A 16,644-nucleotide genomic window follows, 5' to 3' on the forward strand; every position below is an offset into this window, starting at 1 on the left:
AAAATTTCTCATTTGGAAGCACATATGGCCAGTAGCACATAACATGTGGCACAGTCTGTTGCAATAGCATAAAAAGCTAATTCCTGTGTTGTCATTTAAGTACTTTGTTTGTTTGCTTGTTTGTTTGTTGGGGGCTTTTGGTCATATTTTTTGAGGAATCTGCCTTGACCATTGTTCTTTATTCTTGCTGATTCTCGTTTTCTGGAGAAACATGTTTTGAATAACTGCTTCTATCTCCATGCCGTCTTTCTTACTGTCCCATAGGCCTCTTCTTGTTTGTTCAAGTTTTAAGGTTTAGGGAGTGTTATAGAAATTAAACAATCACATACTCTAACAGACTGGACTAAGCTGTCCCTGATAACAGAACCTATGTAAAAAAAATAGATTTTTGTTCTGTTCATTTCTGATCAATTCCTAAGGTATTTAGTTGTAATTTTTATTCAAACACAAGGCATGTTTTATTTCTCCTTTTAAGCATGAAAACTTTGTCCTTTGTCCATTCATTCATACTTCATTTTGCTGGAACTTGCCATTTTAATCTTTGTCTGGAGGAAATATGAAGTATGTACCAATTATTTGCACCTGCCCCTACATGGCATTCAGGAAGCATTGTCAAATCATTTATGACACTATGTATCATAAATAGTGCTATTTGTCAAGCAAAGTAGAGTTATCAGATGTATATAAAATATCTATAGGGTCAGACTTCTCCTAGAACTCCAATTTATCTCTTTCTAAATTCTTATCTCCCAGGATTTTCCAACTTTTCAACATTCCACATTATTTCACTCAGATGTATTGGTTTACAGTCACAGTTAGGAAAATCTTATGACAAAGCCATATTTTCTTTACTTTATGACCCCAGTGGTCAATTCTGTAGTGTGACTTTTTTTTTTAGTACTAATAGGATGCCCAAAGATTCCATAAGGAGCCAGCAAATCCCAACAGTTGTAAGTTGTCCTGCCAAAACTTCCAATGCTATAGGCTAGGGAATACAACATGATCTGTTCTACAAGGTACATTAATCTATAGCTTATAAAGGTGGAAAGAGACTTTATTCCTCTGCTTAGGTGCTTAGGAAGATCATCACTGCCTTCACAAAGGAAGAGAAGCGATGTGTCAGAATGTCATATCAACTTCAGCAAGCTTACTTCAAGCATTCCCTCAGTGCAAGCAGGTAGATATATATAATACTGTAAAACTGTAAACAAGCTTACATGATGGACTCTATTAGCAAAAAGGTGGCTTTAGCTAAGATAAAAAATATTTAAAATTTTTCTGCCCCAAAGTACAAAATTAAAATTAGAATAGGAAGAAAAGAAGAGGGAGACAGAACATGTGGCCAGTGAAGCAGAAGACAAAACAACCATGATCTTAGCCCAAAGCAAGAAAAGTCTGAAAAGCAATATTTGATAGATGTGGTGGAAACTGAATCAGGGTTAAGTTGACCCATTTGTTACCTACTAGCAACGCTTTCAGTAACTGAGAGTACTGACGATTATCAAATATGGCTCTCCTTCTTGGACATACAACATGACTACATTTCCCAGGTTCCTTTGAAGTTCTATGATCATGTGCTTCCATCAAGCCTTTGTAAGAGAAAGCTGCCTGATTCTCTCTACTCTTCCCTCAAATAAACAACCTCTCATATTTAGTTCTCCATTCCCCTTCTCTTCCATGTGGAATGAACAGAGAACTTCATGTGTGACTCCAAGGGGGGAAATATTTTCCCAGCACAGGTCAAATAACCTTTGAAACCAAAATCTGTCAAAGGGAAAAATGAAGTGGGGGAAACACGCTTATTGCTTACAAGCAGTCTTTCACTTCTGTTTGCCTGTGTCCCTCGTGACCCGGCTGCAAAAAGGAACCCACCAAACGTCTCCTGTCCAGATATACCCTTGCTCCCCCAACCCTTGTCATCACCTATTGGTAAGGAGATGCACTGAGGCCAGGCAAGAGATTCTGGAAATATTGCAATTTTACCCACACATGGTAACCTAGAAGGTCACATGTTAAAGATGAGAGAGCAGTCTTCATCCTAGATCTCTGAATATGTGGAACAGCCCACCTCATTTACCTGGTTATGCCCAAGATTCTTATGTAAGCAACAAATAAATTGAAATTGCATAAACCCATTGTAAGTTTGAATCTAATTGGCATTGTTGCCTAGCCTACACTAATTAATACAGAAATCAGCATTAACATTTGGCTATGTTTTGGTACGGAATTATAAAACTGATATCAAAGCCTGGAAAGGATTCCTATGTGATAGATTGATTAAAAACACTTTGTAACCCTGTGATTTCAGTGACTCAGAAGACAAAGAGTCTACTATTATTTCAGTTCTAGGGGAGGAGATCAGATAGAGCCCATCTAAATAGAATTCTATCAGGTGTTGACATAATTGCTGCATTTAGCAAGGTTTTAATAAAAAGAAATTAGTTCAGGTAAGAACTTGTTATTTAAAAGCACAAGTAGTAAGGGATAAGAGTCAAGGAACTTGAAGCTTTGTAGAAGTAGAAAAGTCAACTACTCCTGGACCCCAAAATATAAAATATAAGATTTTCTTCCCAATCATATTGTGTTATATAGTCTCAAACTTGAATGACTCCTATTAAAATGAGATAGACGTGAAGACAAAGAGGCAAAAATAAAAAGCAATCCTAAGAACTCTTTAATGGGAATAAATTAAGGGGAAATATGGAATTGAATAGAGGCAAGAAATATCAGAAGCCTACTGAGCTGTTATTGAGAGAAACCATGAGCCTGATTTAAAAGACCTGTGATTATAAAACCTGGACTGTAAAAAAAGTACAACCTGGCACACATTATATTCCCTAATGACCATTCAAGTAGGACCACATGAATAATGGAAAAGGTAGAACAGCTTAAAGGATGGAACTAGTGGCCACATATAACATAGACAAGCAAGTTCCATACAGACAGAAGATCCAAAAGAATGTCCTCTGTATATGGGTCACACAATGTTTTCTCAGAAGAATTCATCATCTTTATTGATAAATGACTGCTTTGAGTTTACTTTTATTCCTTTTATGAATAGGAATTTTTATTATGTATCATCTTTCCTTGTTCCATCATTATATATTAAAAGTACAGAAGTTGCAGGGAGAGATCATTTTCATTTTTATTTTACAAGTTGACTTGCTACAAAACAACAACAACAACAACAAAACACATCCAGCCAATATGGAAAGAACATTTTAACGCCAAGAAACTCAGGACTTTTGAAATGAATGCAGTAACTGTATGGAACTGGCAGAGGAGGTTGAGTGTATTTTATGTAAGTGCATGGAAAGAAGGGTAAAAAATGGGTATTTGGCAAATAGAAGTTTGCCTTGTGCATACTGCTAAGTTTATCAAAATCGATGCACAGCTCAAATACTCATTTCATTTTCAGTTGTAGTTAGGTGTATTGTGCTCTAAATAATAAAACATATAACAATTAGCTTTTGCTATATATCAAACCACTCCCATATTTAGTGGCTTAAAACAGCAACCATTTGTTTAGCTCAAGATTTTATAAATCAGCAATTTGGACAGCTCAAAAAGGAAGTTTTCTTTGTTTTGCTGGACTCACTTATTCATCCTCAGATCTACTTCTGAAGGTTGTGTAGCTATTGGCAGGGGTAATGGGAATTCTGTGACATCTGTCTTTGATTATTCAATAAATTATCTGGGCCTTCCCATAGCAGTGGAAGCAGGAATTTCTAAAAGCAGCAGGAGAAGGTAAACCCCAAAGCTTAATCATTTCTTAGGTTCCTGCTTGTATCTTTTGATTTAAAAAAAAAAAAGCCAATAACCGAGTCCAAATTTAAGATTCATAGAAATATAATTGACCTCATAATGGAAGAAGCTAAGTCTCATTGCAAAGGAGCACACAGATAGCAATGTGAAGAATTTGGACCCAGTTTTGCAATATGCCACCATGGAAATAGATTAGAACTAATGTGTGCCACTTCCAGACTTACCGATTAAAAACTCCCATGCTCTTCCCATTGTCCTTATCCCTTCAATTAACTGGATAGAGGCAATTGCTTTGGGGTAGTAAATGTGGTCACAAGTTTCTTGCCCTTCTCCATCAGGGTGAGAATCTCTGCTAGCCATGTGATTTGTTTGAGCAAATAAAATGCAATTGCAGTGGTATATTCCACTTCAAGGCCTAGCCTTTAAGAGTCTTGATAAATTCAACTTTTACCCTCCTTAGACCCGGACCACCAAGTAAAGTTTCATCTTCCATTTTCAAGAGACCATGTGGAGAGAAAGAAATTCCTTGCTACCCTCAATCTATTCCAGCAATTTCATCAGAACTGTCAGACATGTAAATGTAGGCATCATGGATTTCTGGCCAGTCTTGAACTGGCCTCTCTATCTGAGCTGATGGACATGTGAGTGAAGAGTAAGTTGAGACTCAAAATGATGGCAGTAATGTGAGTGAGCTCAGATGAGACCACCTGAAGAATCTTCCAAGTGGAATCCACATTATTGGTAAATTTCAAACATGGTTTTTTTTTTTTCAGCCACTAAGTTTTGGGGTAGTGGTTTATAGCAATAGGTAACAGAAGCAACCATGATGGCCTTAGAAGGTAATTGAAGATGGCAAAGTCTGTGTCTAAGTGAATGTATGAGTGAGTCAGATGATAAACTCTACCCCCACCCATACTCTTGAATACCCAAGACAATAAGGAGGAGAAGAAAAGATAAAATGTTATCCTACTGAGCCATTTTATATGTAGTTCTATTTTATTGTCCTGTAACCTAATTTATTCTAAATAATAAAAGCTCCTGTTATCAATGGTATTTCCAAATACTGCTTGTCTGTCCCATTCCAATAGGCAGCTCACTTTCTGGTGATGTAAGACATCTCAAAATCTTCTTCCTCTCCAAGAATATAGGATATGAGGGTTTGAACACTTTCAGTGTTATTGGAATTATAAAGGAAAGTCATGCCTTGACCAAAATAGAAGAAGCAGAATCATTGTGAAATTGCCCACTTAACTGATACAATGATAGAGCACTTTGCCCCATCACATCAGAAAGGGGCAGTGAAAACCTCATTTTGAAATGACACAAGTAAGATTAAAAAAATTTCTGCAAAGATAATGCCAAATGGAATTCTAAAGCCTAAATTTCTATGGGAATAAAGGACTTTGGCATTACTCAGGCAAACTTACGTACAAGAGTGATTATTCAAACTGCACATGATCGTGGAAAACACCAGGTGGTCATGAGGAAATAATCAAATCTATGACAATGAGTTTATTCATGAAAAGACTAGTATATCATTGTATAAATTAAAAATTAAAAGACCACTGAGAAAAGGGTCGAATATATTCCATCCTAGGCATAATCTTGTATTTGGAGAAAAACTCTATTTCCCGTAGAATTCTAGAGAAATAAGGTAATAGCTGACAAATGAAAGATCAAGCAGCAAGGCGGAAATCTGTATAGACTCCTAATACTATGGAGTAAGTGGAGTAACCAACATGGAAGCAAAAAAGGACCTACACAACAATTAATCATTGTCAAATCCCCATTGTAAAATATTCAGAATTCATAAAAATCGCTTTTCCTACTTTCTGATTGTATCACTTTTGCACATAGCTGCATATAATTTATCATGATTTATCATGAATCCCTCCTATTATTCATAAATGACTCTTTCCTCTGCCCTGTGAGATCCTTGGGAACTAACTTAGGATCTTTTTCTAATTTCTTTCTCTAAGAATGAGGAAATAAACTGAAATAAATATTTGTTAGGTAATGTTCTGAATCAGTTGTTTTATGTAATTATAAACTTTAATTCTCATAAAAATTGCATAAGAAAAATAGCATTTTTCTTACTCCATGGATTAGGGCACTAAGGGTTAGAAAACATCAGCAAATTGCCTAAGGGTACATAGCTATTAAATATTTGAATTCCTATTTAAATAAATTTTTCTAAAAATAACATCTTCATTTTACTACCCTATTAACAATACAAGAAGTCACACTTATAGCCATTACCCTTTGGGACCTTGGGGTACAATGGAGAAGAATTTAAGAAGAATCTGTTTAAGGAAAGCATGGCATAGTTAACTGACCTCATAAGTCTGCCAGCCTACTCATAGGTGAGGTTTTTCTCTGTCTCATATCTGACTCAAAGTAGGAAATATAATTTATGAATATTTTGTAAATGATCTTTCTCCTGTATTAAAATATTTTCTCCACTTCTCAATTCCAAAGGTCCCATCTTAGACACTATGTCTTTGCACAATCCATAAAAGAGCAACCGATATTGCACACAAGGAAGTTTGCCTTTTCTGGGGTCCCTAGAGTCATATTGCCATTCTATTATCTACCAAATCACAGGCTCATGCTATAAAATTCTGGAGGCCTGTTGGACTTATTCCTTCCAGGAAGTGAATATGAAATATAATTCCTCCCAAATCTTCCTGTCTGGCATCTAAACATCAGAAACCATAATTTATCAAGATCGTCTCAGGAAGCAAAGGAAAACATGAATGTTTTCATCTTTTTGTTATCTATAACCTAATTCTCATACTGTCAATCAAAACCAGCAAAAATTTAAAATGCCTTCAAATCACTACTCTTTAATGCCAGGTAACTGTGTTTACAAACAAAGGTATACACTGGACTTTTCTGTCTTGGTGTAAGTGCAACATTTGGATGATGAGAAAAAAAGAGTACATTTTTCTTTTCTGCCTTCTGTTCAGGTCTCTTCATATATTTATGATTGTAAGACCTCTGTAAGACCACTTGCAACTGCTCAAGGACTTAACACAATGTCTGAGTAAGGGGTTGAGGTGGAGATTTGCAAAGCTTTTACCCTTTTCTAATGCCTCACTGATCAGTGAGAATAAAAGTAATTCCCTGTAAGTTTTTATTAAACATGTGAAATCTGAGGAATTTAATAATTCACTCACTTGTTGTTACATACATTTCACAATGCCAAGCAGTTTTAGGTCAGGAGGTAGTGTAAGTCCTGTTCACTCGTATTATATTAAGTTCTTGCCAAGTGGTTCAGCCAGGTAGTTCTGTGACAATGAATCTGCCAGTCTCTACTACTCCTTCAGTGTGTTCTGCTACCATCAAGCCCAAATTCAGTTAGATTCTTAGAGATATTAACCCCAAGTGAAATTTCTAATGATGTTCCTCCAGTAGTGGGGATATAACTCCTCAAACTCATCTTTCACTTATATTTAGCAGAAAGTATTTCTTATTGTATGGTTCTTGTCTAAAGAGCTGAGTTGTTCTGCAGGGAGGGTATTCTCTATTGCTTTCCCAATTGGATTCTTAGCTACAAACAAAAATGATGCATTAGTTAGTAAATCTAGAAGAGTGATATTGTTAGGATTGTTTTAAAACTGAGTGAATTATTTGATTATGGAAGATACTGGTGTCATTAATTTTGAGAAGCAAAAGCATTACTGTTTTCCATTTTACATTACTCAGAATATCCATTCAAGCAACAATAAACTTGTATTTCAGCATTTCTCATTCTTGACAAATGAGAGAAGACAACAAAGCTCTATGATTCGTTATTGCAACTAAGAATAACGTACAATATATAGGCTTAGAAAATGAGGTATAGGTTCTTAAATTTAGCGTGATCTAGACATCTTCACTAAATTGGGTTTTTTGTAGGACATTATTTCTCTTTCAGTACCTAAATTCTGGAATTCTCTGATTAGGTGCACATATTATAATACCCACAATATTTAGTGTATAGTTGATGGTTTATAATTGTGAAAGAAAAACTATACATGTTTTCCAGATACAGAATGGCTTCTAATATAATAAATGGATGAGACCTTTAGAGAAGGTGTTAGGGTAACCTGAAAGAAGACATACACCTTGAGTTATTTTTATTCCTTTTAACTGGAGTCATTAAAAATTATTAAGTTAAAATGGATAAAGTTTACATCAAATATACAAATAGCCTGTGCTTCAAGAAACTCCTAGAGACAATTTAATACTGTCATAACCAAGATGTGGCTGTGATTTCATTGGTGTTTGGGATCTGTTAAAGTAGCCAATTAAGTAGGTCAAAGTGTTAACAATGTAGTTGACTCATGAATGAATAGTCCAAACCATTCATGAATGTCACATATGCTACTTTTACTTTCCTTTCAGCTGCTTTAAACATTAACAACCATGTCCCCCAAAGGAAGATAATGGAAGACTAATAGTACCACCCATCACTAATAATTAATTTTGGATTTCATGCATTAGACCAAATAGATTCTGACTGAACCTGGTGAAAACAAGTAAGAAAACATCTAAGAAAAATGAGGAGAAAAAGGTTATCCTGAACTCAGAATTTACATACTTTCTCATAGCAAAATATTTGAAAACACTTAGAATTTAACATATACTTCCACTTCTTTAGTTCTTTATTATTTTTATTCTGTGCCTAACAATACTAGTTTTTATATCTATCACTTGTGGTAGGCAAAATAATGGTTCCCCAAAAATGTGCACATCCTAAATCTGGAACTTATGAATATGTTAAGTCACATGGCAAGGGGGAATTAAGAGTCCTAGTCAAATTAAGGTTGCTAATCAAATAACTTTTAGATGGGGAAATTATTCTGGACTATTACAATGAGCCCAATATAATCATAAGGGTCCATGAACATAGAGGATGGAGGCAGAAGAAAAGTCAGTGGCCAAATGAAACAATAGGAGAATTAATCAAGCAGCCACTGCTTGCTTTAAAGATGAAAGAGGTCTATGTGCGAAAGAAGGCATACAGCTCTAGAAGCTAGAAAAAGCAGCAAAAGGGATTCTCCCCTAGAACCTCCAAGAATGACCGAAGCCCTTCCTACACGCTGATTTTAGCCTAGTTAATCCTATTTTGGACTATTGACTTCAACTGAAGACTGTATTTGTGTTGTTTAAGCCACAAAGTTTGTAGTAATTTGTTACAGCAGCAAAAGAAGACTTATACATTACACTGATCTTATCAGTATCTTTGATGTTTGTGTCTTGCTCTTTAACTAATAACTATTTTGAATGATTCATTTTTGACTCCTACTCTGGAGTTGATTCAATCTATTTTTGACAAGTAAGTGTGCCAAATATAAGATTAAACACAATATTATGGCAGCAGAACAGGGATTGGCCATTTACTTCACTGTTGATTTTCCATATCATTGGATAACAATTATATTTACTCTTCTATGGATTATGGGTGTGAATTTTAAAGATTTGAAAATATTTAATCTGTCTTTTTCGTGGTTGGGAAGAATGGGAAATTTTCAATATATGCACATTCTTGTATCTTGACCAAGAATTCTATCACTGTAAGGTAATTATTAAATTTCCACTCTTAAGTGACATTGCAGTAGTGATTAAAATCTCTTTAGTTATACCTGCATTTGGTTCATTTTATATATTTTGAAGCATTTAGACCAACCCATTCTATTCAATTGATATAATTTATTATCATGAAGTTAAAAGTGTGAACTCAAGTAAAACTGCTTGAGTTTAACTTTGCTTCTGTCACCTGAAATTTGAGTAACCTTGGGTATATTATTTAAGGCATCTGTGACTCAGCTTTCTCATATGTAAAGTGAGTATATTCAGATAGAGTGACCTAGTAGAATTGTTACTAAAAATCAAATGCAGTAATTTTTTAACATGATACATAGTAATAACTCAGTTGAAAAGATTAACTCTTTTATAGTCATTTACTTGCATGATATGATCTCTTAATTCACAGAGAAAATACATATATTTAGCCACAAATCTCTTCAGCTGTTTTCTTCTTTTAGTCTAAATTTATTTACCTATTCTTCACTCCTTTCTCAAGGAGAAAGGTTTTCCATTACTCTCTAAAGCTAACCCCTATACACTTCCCCTCTGTCCTCTAACTTGTCTTGACTTCTATGGGCAAGGATCCATCAATAATTGTCTCTCACTTTAGTTCACCATCAAGAATGGTTTTATGCTTGTTTAAACACATTAATTATCGCCTTTTAATAGTAAAGAGTCTATCCTTTTCGTACACATTCTATCACTCATTTCCCCTTCAGCATCAAACTTCTTGAAAGTATGGTCTGTTATTGCTGCTCACAGTATCATTCACTAAAACTTAAAATATTCTTAATAATGTCACTGATGGCTTCATAAATATAAACTATTATTATAAATTATTATATATTATTTTACACATATATGTATTATATCCTGAATATATTTTTATAAATATAAATATTTACATATTTTCATCTTTATCTTTCTGTTCCTATGATCAACCCTGAATAAAATTTTTTGAAAGTTTTTGTTTTTCCTTATTTTATTTATTGGAGTTTCACATACTCCTGCTAAGACTGTTGGTTGTTTTGTTTTATCAAGCTTTTGCTCCTCAGTGACACCCTAAATGCTAGGGTGTTGCATATTAATATCTTTTCAGATGGCTTAGGAAAATTCATTAACTTTCACACACAAAAAATGATATTATTCACCAATGATATCAGATCTTTACTCAAACCTAGCCTCATTCCTAAATTTTAAAGATACACTTTTATCACTCTTCAGGGCAAACACATGCAAATGTCTTGTATCACTTCAACTTTTGGAGGCAAAAGATAAACACATTGGTCGCCAGTCTCTAAGAAAAGCCCTGTTTCTCCTCTACTGTCTATCTCAATTGACAGGATCACTTTAACCTCCCTATCTAGCAGCTTCAAATATACTCCTTGCTTCATCTTTTAAATAACACAGTTTACTCTATCACTTAATTATTAATTCAGCATTTAGAATCCACTATGTGCTATGAAGTAATAAAACCTGAGAACTCCAAAATGAATGAGTTAGAAAAAAATTCCCCACATAGAGGTAAAATATGTGTAAATAAAGACTAGGACTTGTATCTGGGTGGTGTGTGTCTATGTGTATTTTTTTAACTGGGCACTGTAGTAGATATAATGCTCTAATCCCTGAGAGCCTTTATATGTAAAATTGTTCATCTAAGCCAATGATATTAATTACAACTCCATTGATGGGTAATGATTCATGGATGGCCATTTGATCCAGTTTTCACAAATGGGAGGATTCAGTTAATGAACTCATCTGAGAAGTCACAGCTTTAAGTGAAAGCCACAGGAGTTATTTTTCTTCAGGACTGCAACTCTCTTCTAGTCATCTTCTGTATCATCCAACTACAGAATTCTGTTCTACAAGCACATGTATCAGTGGTCTTCTACTTTAGGACATTTTGATACATCATTTGCTTATATTAACATTATAGAATTAATAGGGTAAATGATTTTTCCTTAATACTAAGTATTGTCATTATGAATCCATGTACAATAGCATGTACTTCCCAAAAATTATGCTGATATTCTATTGAAAGACCAAAACTATAATTTTATCTTTTTAAACCCTTGTTATCCTTTATTAACATGGAAAATGATAAATATAAAAATGAAAAAATAGACTTTTTTATCATTAATTTAAAAATATCCAACAGAAATCCATTTATAAATTTATTGGGAAGGAATAACAATAGAAAGCTACATGTTTTAAAAGTGTTTTATTAAATGTTGAATATTTGAAAGTGAACATTGTGAGACATAATTACACAATTTTCCCAAATCACAAGAACTGATTACCTACATAAATTTGATTTTAAAGAGTAACTTTTTGAATACAAAATATCATATACTTGATCTCAGTTGGCAACACAATAGAAGTTTACAATGAAATATATGTTTTGATTCAAACATTCTATGTAAAAATTATAAACAGAAAATTTATAGCATACCAGTTTAGCTGTTCATTTAAGGTGATAACATTGCCAAAAAATTAAAAGCAGATGAAGTTGTGGTATGGTCAAACATTGAAATACATCACAAGCAATATTTCATATGCAGCTATTTAAAAATTGTTCTTTTGATAAACTGAGTTTTGAATTTAAAGACAAAATCTCTTCTATGGCAGTGTAAGATAGTTTACACCCCCCAACTTTCTAAATGAAATAAGGTTAACAGAATTCATAATATACTGAGATATCTTCTTATTTTCAGGTGTGAAGTACTGATACTTTACAAACTCATATAGTAAAAGGTATATTTTTATATTTTTCAGAACACATCAAAAAACAAATTTAGCATTTGTCATTTCTAAAATCTGGACATTAAAATGAACATACATACACATATATTTTTCTTTTAAATTTTCTGAAATTCAAACACATCTGAGTTGTTCCAATCTACAAAGTGGATAATAGATTTCCATTAGTTGCTTAGCAACATTTTTTATGTTTTGTGGTTGAATTCCATATTGATGATTTATTTTTGAAGCTACCTGCACAAAGTCATTGGAGACTTGAACAGGTATAGTTGAAGTCAGTGAAGTTCCTATGCTGATGGAGTTCATTGTTTCCAAGAAAATGATTAGTATAATTAGCATATGGCAGATGCACAATAAATTGTTAGTTTCCCAATTTGCTTCTTTATATGCTCAAAAATTTAAATTGTATCAACTCAGTATTTTAAATTATAGTAGCAAAAATTTGATTTCAACTAAGCCTCCTGGTAGCAAACCCAAACGTTGGAAAAAAGGAACTGATAAGGGAAGTGTGGAAGCTTCTTGAGTTGCAATTTGTTTTTTCCACGTGTTGGCATTAATATTTCTCCACTTCCTGGAACTTCAAATCTATAGCTGTTTTTTGATTCTATATTTTCTTGTTGAACAATCTGCAGCACATTTTTGGTGCCTATAATCTAAAGTCCCATCTCTTTTCATGACATTCAATCCTATCCTTCATCTCGTTTTAATTATTCCAGTTTGTTACTACCTAAATGTGTTCAGCCAGAAACCCAATGATATATTATGTCCCAGGTATTTTCACAATGTATTTGTCTTTGATAATGCCCAGCAATGACCTCCTTTTTATTTTATTTTATTTTTTGAAAAGAGGAAAGACTTCCTTTCATTTCCTCACCCTGAAATACCCCTGCCATTGTTCTTTCCCTTCCTAGCAGACTATTTATTTTCAGCCCCAGATCAAATTTTTTATCTTTCCAAAACATTGGTGTCTCCTTTTCCTTACTGTATAAACTTCTGCTATGTCATTGTTCATCACATGGCAGTAAAATGTTTATATGTCTATTTTTGCTATTCCCTTGTGCAAATTGTTGATCTTTGCAAAAACATAAACCTCCACTTACCTGCATAAATACAACGGGATGCTTGACAAATTCTGATTCCATTTTTCCTATACACTAAGTCGAACACAATACTCTCGGTCAAGCAATAATTATTGCTGTGTTACAAGAATGTTATAAATTTAAATTTAAAAAATCATAAGCTTGTAGTCATTAGAGATCACATGCTATATATTATGGGGAATAAAATAAATAAATTGTAACATAACTGTTCTTGACAGTATTACAATCTGGATTAGACACAGCCTGAGGACAGTAATGTTAACTGTATACATGTTGCTGTGCAAAAGATAGAACTTTTTTCATCTTGCAAACCTGAAACACTTCACCTGTTGAACAAAAACTCCCATTCTCCCTTCCCCCTGCCTGCTCCTCACCCCCTGACCCTGGAAACCACCATTCTACTTTCTCTTTCTATAAGTTTGATTATCTTTGACTCCCTATATGTGGAATCTTTCAGTAATTATCTTTTTGTGATTGGAGTATGTCATTTAGTATAGTGTCCTCAAGGTTTATACATGTTTAGCATATAACAGGATTTCCTTCTTTTTAAGTATTCCATTGTATGTATATCTACATTTTCTTTATTTATTCATCCTTCCATGAACATTTAGGTTACTTCTGCATATTGGTTACTGTGAGTAATGTTGCAATAAACATGTATAAATATATCCTCCAGATCCTGTTTTCAATAATGTTGGTTATATACCCAGAAGTGGGATTGATGGACCATATTGTAATTCTATTTTTTAGTTATTTGAGGAATTTCCCTACTGCTTTCCACAGGAGCTGCCCCCAATTTTACGTTCCCACCAACAGAGGACAAGAGTTTTAATTTCTCCACATCATCACCAAAACTTGATATTTTTTGGTATCCATCATAGATTATGAGGTGATATATCATTGTGGCTTTGATGATTAGTGATCTTGACAATTTTTCATTTGTTTATTGACCATTTGTATATCTTCTTTGGTGAATTGTCTATCCAAGCCTTTGTCCATTTTTAAAATAGAGCTATTTTTGTTGTTAATTTGTAATACATTTTTTAAACATTCTGAACCTTAAACCTTTATCAGATGTAGAGTTGCAAATATTTTCTCCCATTCCACAGGTTGTCTTTTCATTCAGTTGATTATCTCCTTTGTTTGTTTTATTTAATGTAATCACATTTCTCTATTTTTTCTTTTGTTTCCTAGGCTTTTGGTATCATATCTAATAAATAACTGCCATAAAGATTCTGTACTATGCCTTTTTTGGAAAGTTTTAGAGTTTCAGACTTACACTTAGGGCTTTAATCTATTTTGAGTTAACTTTTGTGTATGATCTAAGTTTAGGTCTAACTTTATTCTTTTGCACCTCAATATCTAGTTTTACCAACATGTTTTGTTGAAAATTTTATCCTTTTACTGTTGGGTAGCATTATACCCTTGTCAAACTTTATTTAACCAGAGGAACAAAACTTTATTTCTGGACTCTAGTTTGTTCCATTGCTCCATATATCTGTCTTTTTGCATCTATCTTTGTACGGTGTTTCTACATCAAGAAGTGTGAGGCCACCAGCTTTTTTTTTTTTTTTTGGTAACATTAATATACAATCATATAAGCAACATTGTGGTTACTAGATTTCCCCCATTATCAAGTCCCCACCACATACCCCATTACGGTCACTGTCCATCATCATAGTAAGATGCTATAGAGTCACTATTTGTCTTCTCTGTGCTATACTACCCTCCCCGTGCCTTCCCCCTACGTTATGTGTGCTAATCATAATGCCCCTTATTCCCCTTCTCCCTCCATTCCTACTCACCCTCCCCAGTTCCTTCCCCTTTGGCAACTGTTAGTCCATTCTTGGGCCTTGTGAGTCTGCTGCTGTTTTGTTCTTTCAGTTTTTGCTTTGTTTTTATGCTCCACAGATGAGTGAAGTCATTTGTTACTTGTCTTTCCCTGCCTGGCTCATTTCACTGAGCATAATACCCTCTAGCTCCATCCATATTGTTGCAAATGGTAGGATTTGTTTTCTTCTTATGGCTGAGTAATATTCCATTGTGTATATGTACCACCTCTTCTTTGTCCATTCATCTACTGATGAACACTTAGGTTGCTTCCATACCTTGGCTATTGTAAATAGTGCTGCAATAAACATAGGGGTGCATCTGTCTTTTTCAAAGTGGGCTTCATTGTTAGAGTAGTTTCCTAGGAGTAGAATTCTTGGGTTAAATGGTATTTCTATATGTAGTTTTTTGAGGAACCTCCATACTGCTTTCCACAATGGTTGAACTAGCTTACATTCCCACCAGCTGTGTAGGAGGGTTCCCCTTTCTCTGCATCCTCACCAGCATTTGCTGTTACTAGTCTTTTCTAGGTTGGCCATCCTAACTGGTGTGAGGTGATATCTCATTGTGGTTTTAATTCACATTTCCCTGATAATTAGCAATGTGGAGCATCTTTTCGTGTGCCTGTTGGCCATCTGAATTTCTTCTTTGGAGAAGTGTCTGTTCATATTTTCTGCCCATTTTTTAATAGAGTTATTTGTTTCTGGGTGTTGAGGCCTGTGAGTTCTTTATATATTTTGGATGTTAACCCCTTGTCAGAGATGAAATTTACAAATATATTCTCCCACACTGTAAGATGCCTTTTTGTTCTGGTGATGGTGTCCTTTGTGGTAGAGAAGCTTTTTACAATTATGCAGTCCCATTTTTTTTTTTTAATTTCTCTTGCCCAAGGATATGAGTTCAGTAAAAAGTTGCTCATGTTCATATTTAAGAGATTTTTGCCTATGTTTTCTTCTAAGAGTTTTATGGTATCATGGCTTACATTCACGTCTTTGATCCATTTTGAGTTAACTTTTGTGTATGGGGTTAGACAATAATCCAGTTTCTTCTCTTACATGTAGCTGTCCAGTTTTGCCAATACCAGTTGTTGAAGAGGCTGTCATTTCCCTGTTGTATATCCATGACTCCTTTATTGTATATTAATTGACCATATGTACTTGGGTTTACATCTGGGCTCTCCAGTCTGTTTCATTGGTCTACGTGTCTTTTCTTGTGCCATTACCAAATTGTCTTGTTTACTGTGGCTTTGTAGTAGAGCTTGAAGTCGGGGAGAATAGTCCCCCTACTTTATTCCTCCCTCTCAGGATTGCATTGCCTATTCAGTGTGTTTTATGGTTCCATATGAATTTTAGAACTTTTTGCTCTAGTTCGTTGAAGAATGCTGTTGTTATTTTGATAGGCATTGCATTATTGCATTGAATTTGTAGATTGCTTTGGGCAAGATGGCCATTTTAATATATTAATTCTTCCTATCCATGAGCACAGGATGTGTATCTATTTATTGGTATCTTCTTTAATTTCTCTCATGAGTGTCTTGTAGTTTTCAAAGTATAGGTCTTTCACTTCCTTGGTTAGGTTTATTCCTAGGCATTTTATTCTTTTTGATGCAATTGTG

This window comes from Manis pentadactyla, chromosome 5 (genome assembly GCF_030020395.1).
Source record: "Manis pentadactyla isolate mManPen7 chromosome 5, mManPen7.hap1, whole genome shotgun sequence".
Classification (NCBI taxonomy): domain Eukaryota; kingdom Metazoa; phylum Chordata; class Mammalia; order Pholidota; family Manidae; genus Manis; species Manis pentadactyla.